Raw genomic sequence first — 6,000 nt, forward strand, 5'->3', positions numbered from 1 at the left:
TTCCTGGTTATACGGCATGGGGAATCTCCCTCAATCTTCAGTTAATCTTCAGTTAGATAGGGATTGCTTTTACTTGCTTTCCTCTACGCTAACTATATTAACTTGTTGCACTGATGGAAGAAAGGGAAATCCTCCATATTCTTAATGTGAGTAGCCCTATCAAACCCAGTGGGGTTTACTTCTGCGTACACATGCCTATGATTTTTAATTTTAAGCTCTGGTCCATGGGGTCACGAAGAGTCGGACACGACTAAACGACTAAACAACAACAACAACAAGCCATGGTGAAAATGGAAGCGGTATGGTTCTTATTTTGGATTCATTTAATGCATAACACTTTTTTTGTCTCTGGCTCCACCTCAACAGCTCTGGCTTTGCCTATTGCTGGCATGCTGCCTCCAGACAGATCACCCCCATGGGAATGTGTCCCTTAAAGACAAAAGGCTGCCCACCCCTTGGCTAATTTATCATTGTACACTGTCTTGGTGGGCCATTTTGAGGTCTGAAAGGCAGCATAGAAATGTTTTTCTATAACTAAATCAAAAACAAAATAGCCATATTAAGTTAGAAGATGTTCCAAGTATTCCAGTCATCAGATGTTTGGCTCAAGTAGTACTATAACTCATTGGTCGTCCCCTGTGTTGGTGACACTAACTCGACGTCAACACAAAACTGAACCTTTTGTCTCATTGGCCCAGTCCTGTGGAATGTTCTTCCCATAGAGATTCAGCAGGCGCCTTCTATTCTAACCTTTAAACAGTTCCTGGAAATTTTTCTGAGCTGCCAGGCTTATGCACGCAATTAAGAAAACATCTTCTTTAATAGTTAGAATCAAAGATCGCCGATCAACTATGTGAGTTTGTGTTTGTGTGTATTTGTTGTAAACTGCTTTGATATGTTTTTTCATGAAATGTTGGGGTATGTGGATATTTCCACGAATAAATGCTGTTGATCTATATGGCCGTGTTGCTGCAGGGTGATATGTGGGATCTGCAAAGCACTGAGCATTAGATGGTGTTTGTAAGTTAATTTGCACATTCTTGTACATATGGAGGAAGTTTCTGTACAAAACATTTATTTGCAGTATGGAGGAAGGGATATATGGGAGTGGATATTTGATGATAATTGTATCGGTTTGTTTCTTTGTTTGCTTACAGATTTTAAAATATTGTGGTTTTAAACAGTGTCAACCATGTAAAATATGAATCAATATTCATTAACACAAAGCAAGAATAAAACCTAAAACAATATGAGAGCATCTAAAAGCATGTAAAATAGGTTTTCATAACCATAAATCATTCTTTCATTTCCTATGAACCTAAGCTGGCCGCAGACCTATATACACATTTATCTGGGACCGAATAAGTCCCATTGAACTCAGTGGGGCTTAATTCTGTGTAGACAGTGTGACACACACCTCCCAAACATATTAATCCCAAACCTTCAGTCTGTTGGTGGGTATAATGAAACAGTCCTGAGAACCCAGAATTTCAAGAGCTAGCCAATCAGCTTGAGAGGACAGAGGCTAAAACAAACACTTTCTGCACCATCCTCCCAAATAGAAAGGATCAGTGCTGTGGCTCAGATATTGAGAGTTGGCAAATTTGGCTGCATCTGAATCTACCCTAGAACTTCTCAGCAGAAAGCCATGAGGAGAGTCTGTCTGAGTAACCTGAACAGGAAGGAAGAATGTGAGAGGATATGAGGAAAGAAGGGGAAATAATGAAAGGAACTGTTTTGTCCTGCTACTGGATCTCAAAAGAGCTGTGCTAAACAATGGGCGTAAGTGCTGAAAACCAAACACAGGATCTGACTCAAACCTAGACTCATTGTTCCCAGGGGCCTTTTATGACGGAGTTGGTGATTGTCTATAAACTTTGATGAGCTGGCAATTAGTTCTGCGATGAGTGCCCAAAGTTTGGCAAATGTTCAGATTCTGAACTAATTCCAGTCTTAAACAAAGCTTGTGACAGTTCAAAACCTCAAGAAGAAAATGGCTACATCAGTTGCCAGTTTGTTTCTGGATCCAATTTAAGAGGCTTACATTAATATTAAAAGCATGAAATGACCAAGGTCCCAAATATATGAGAGGCCACCTCCTTCTCTACAGTCCCTATTAGGTGTTAAGATCTGCAGAGATGTCTCTCTTGGTAGTTTCACTACCCTCAGAAGTAGTTGAGGTGGGGATGGCCCAGGAGAGTGCATTCTCCACAGTGGGCCCAAGCCAGGGAATTCTCTCCCTTTAGAGTTGGGTCTGGAAACATCCATCACATAGTTTTTATCATATGCTAAGGAGTAACCTCTTTACCCTGACCTTTGATGCATGGCATGAGATATATTATAGGACCCACCCTATTCTTTTGACTGTAATTTGATTCAACTATTTTTAATATGGTATTTTTAATGGTTGTTACTTGCCTGTGACCTCATGGTGAAAGGCAATGAGATGATGAACATGACAATGAGAAGGACAATAATAATAAACAATACATAAGTCATCTAAATGTGACCCTCCATATTATATGTCCAAAAAATGAGGCAACCGCTGTCATATTTTTGTCCCACTCATTGAAAGGAATGCAAGGTAGCAAGCATAGTTTTCTCCTTTTCCCCTTACAAGTCTATGAGGTAAACCAACCTCGGAGTTAGGACCCACCTACAGCACACATTTAAAGCACTCCTATTCCACTTTTAAGAGCCATGGCTTCAACCAAAGAATCCTGGGAAATAGTTTGTTAAAGGAGCTGAGAGGTGTTAGGAGACTATCATCAAGCTACAGTTCCCAGCATTCCTTGAGGGAAGCCATGATTCTTAAAGCTGATTCTGTGCCGAACTCAGGCTTGAAAGACTCCCAATGACCAGTCTCAGCCACAAATGACAGCTCTCTCTGTTACCTTACCCCCTCAACCCCCAAAGCTGTAGTTGTTTCAGATATTACAAATGTGCTAATATTGCCCCCCCAAAAGGTGGGGGAAATCCTGTGTGCATGACAGGCACACACTCCCAGTCAGTATTTGCCTGGAAGTACTAATGGTACAATATTTATATTATTGCGTAATAGTCATTGATCCTGTGGCTCTCCCAGATGTTGTCAGATTTCAACTCTCATCAACCCCAGCCAGCATGACCAGTGGTCAGGGATGATGGGAATTGTAGCTGGGCCACAGGTTTCCCATCCCTTCATTACTGCTTTAACTTCTCTCAAAAGGTAAATGAGGCTCATCTAAAAGGGACTTTCTCATTCCTTTTAGAAATGTTCCAGCCTCTGTTGGATATGTATATGCAGAGATGTCAAAAACTATCTTTGAACAATGGTGAAGAATTGGGGAAATAAAGGTGATGAAACTCCTAACTGCCGCATGTCTTTCTCATGCTGTCACCTGCGATTGCAGATATGGATACTCCAAGGTAGGATGTTTATTACAACTTTGTGTGCACTGGATTTATCTTCCATAGATGGTGATAAATGATGCTTCCTGGGCATATCACATTATCCCTCCTCTTGCAGTCTGTGTCAAAACACATGTCGTTCTGCATCAAAGACTGGGAAATTAGTTTAAAAGCATATTTTGATGAAAGGAGGGCAAGCATTTTGGACTCGTTGACATTAATGACTGGAGAATGAGGCCAGCAGACTTCCCCAAAAGAATTTAACTCCAGCTGGTACCCATTCCCTAGACTGTGTTGTTCTTGGATGGCTCAGTTAGCAGTGTAAGCAAGTTCAGGTGTTGCATGATTCTTATATGGAAGAGCACCTCATTGTTGATTAGATAGTGGAGACCATTCTTAAACACTGGGGATGAAAGTAAAGAAAACATTTGCATACTCTTTAAGGCTTTTTAGGTTGTTATAAAGGGGGGGGGATTAAAATTTTCTAAATAGACTTTCCTTCTAATAAAGAACTGTAGATTTCATTTACTAAGAGCATGTCCACATTTGAGCATTATTTAGCTGTTAATTCACTTCCCCCTCCTCCACTTGAATTAGACAGGAGAGTTTCCCACCCATTTATATTTGAATGTGATTATGAGGAACAGTTTTGATATTTCTTGTCTGTGCCAACAGGCGTTTCCTTTTGTATTTACCCCCCCCCAATTTGTTGATTCTGTTATGCTGATTTAGTACCAGTGAGACATGTACACAGACAGCTGTGTGCACCGTGTCTTTTTTAAAATTCCCTGCCTCAGAAGGAATAGCCATGTCTGCAAACTGCATCCAAGTGTGCCAGATAAATAGACTTTTTTCTTCTAATCAAATTGTAAAGCTGCCTTGCACACACCCCTGGATGTATTCTCCCTGCAAATTCCCTGAACTTGGGCTCCTTTGGGAGAAAGGGCAGACTATGCATCAAGTAAAATAATAAATAAATAAAATTGGAAGATATAATCCTGTTGAGGCTTCTGTGCCTCCAAATTTCATCCACTTCTGTGACAAGAAAAGCTATAGCCACATCTAGATTCCCCATCATAGTGGATGGAGGAGGGGGAAAACAATTTTTCATTTTTAATAGATACAGTTTGCTCCTAAAGAAGGAGTTGAATTGGAAAGTCACAGAGTGACTCTAATCAGCGTTTCTAAAGCTACAGAGACTGGTACAAGTTGGATCTTGATGCCAGTGCACACTCCTAGTAATATTTTGAGAACATAAATAGGTGTGTTGAGAAGTGGTGGACTTGTGGCTCCTCTTTGGTGGATGAATTTAAGCAGAGGTGAAGCTGAATGGTCCACCTGTCAGGGATACTGTAGTCGGTTGTATCCTGCACTGATTGAACTGGATCTCCAGGCTCCCTTCCAGTTCTATGATTATAATATCTCTAGAAGAAACCTATATTGAGGTTTTGATAATATATCCATCGGTTAAAAGTCAGGTTAATCAGATAAGTTCCATTGATGCTTTCCTTTTGTTATAAGTGGTATATGCATGGAGAACAGAAACAGATTTTTCTCTAAACACAACACTCTGAGACTACTGGGTTTGCTGAATGTTCTTAAATGTCATAGCCTTGCAATCCAGTTTTGCTAAGCGATCTGAAAGACAAGTTGGGTCCCCATCACTCCCACAGCTTATATATGTCTTATGATCTATAAATACTTAACAGATGGAGTTAAATGTTTCTGTGGAATGTGCACAATTTAGGAGTAAACGGGGGCCCCTCTACGAAGCATTAATTCTGTGTGATTTGAGTTGATTAAGTGTTGCAAGAAATGTAGAAAGGAGACTTGGCTATGATCATGTGCATAGTGAGCAGATCGGTTTTGGAGAGTGACTTTTCTGTCCATTACTGCACTGCAAAATAATGTCACATATAGTACTGTGCTCTGGTCCATGGGGTCACGAAGAGTACGACACAACTAAACAACTAAACAACAACAACAATCTGTATTATAAGATACATAACATAATTTATTTTAAGGTTTATCCATTGTATGGCAAGGTGACAAATACTAGTAAACTTGTGACGCTTACTGTTTTGATAGTGTTAGCTGAAGATATCGCAGCTTGTCCTTGCTCTGAATGTGACATGGTAGCATTCATGAATATATGCACATACACTGTCGCACGCCCACAAACAAGGTCCTGCAGTTTCAGTTCAGCACAGCTTTATATCAATAATTGGAAGCAGTAGCATATTGATGGAGTGTGGGATTGGGGCCATATTAATGGGATTTTGCATGCCTTTCTGCCATGTCATTCTTGCAGACTTCACAGACTGCTAAAGGGTCAAGATGAGCTCTGTGTGGTTTGAGGAAATTGAATGCACTAATGTATTCCGTATGAAAAACTTGTGTGACCAGGCTCCCTGGAACACTGGCTAGCAATCCATTTCAGAACCTCATACGCATTTTAGAATGTGTGCTTAAATTTTGGGTAAGAGAATGATTACAGCATTGAGTGCCATTGGACATTAGTAAAGCAAGAAGGATACTTCAAGCTGATGTCCTGCAACTACTGTTGATGGCTTCCTACTGAGTGGATCAGAGGGATTATTGACTGAGTCT

General features: G+C 40.4%; 1 long non-coding RNA gene across 1 annotated transcript; it reads right to left on the minus strand.

The window, feature by feature from the left end:
• Positions 1–19: 19 nt before the first annotated feature.
• Positions 20–5,794, minus strand: LOC310753264. Its single transcript, XR_014543309.1, has 3 exons — positions 5,376–5,794; positions 271–5,317; positions 20–215 (listed from the first exon to the last, which is right to left on the minus strand). It is a non-coding gene; the product is annotated as an uncharacterized lncRNA (long non-coding RNA).
• Positions 5,795–6,000: the final 206 nt, after the last annotated feature.

Source organism: Podarcis filfolensis (assembly GCF_964270895.1).
Source record: "Podarcis filfolensis genome assembly, chromosome: 2".
NCBI classification, from domain to species: Eukaryota; Metazoa; Chordata; class Lepidosauria; order Squamata; family Lacertidae; genus Podarcis; species Podarcis filfolensis.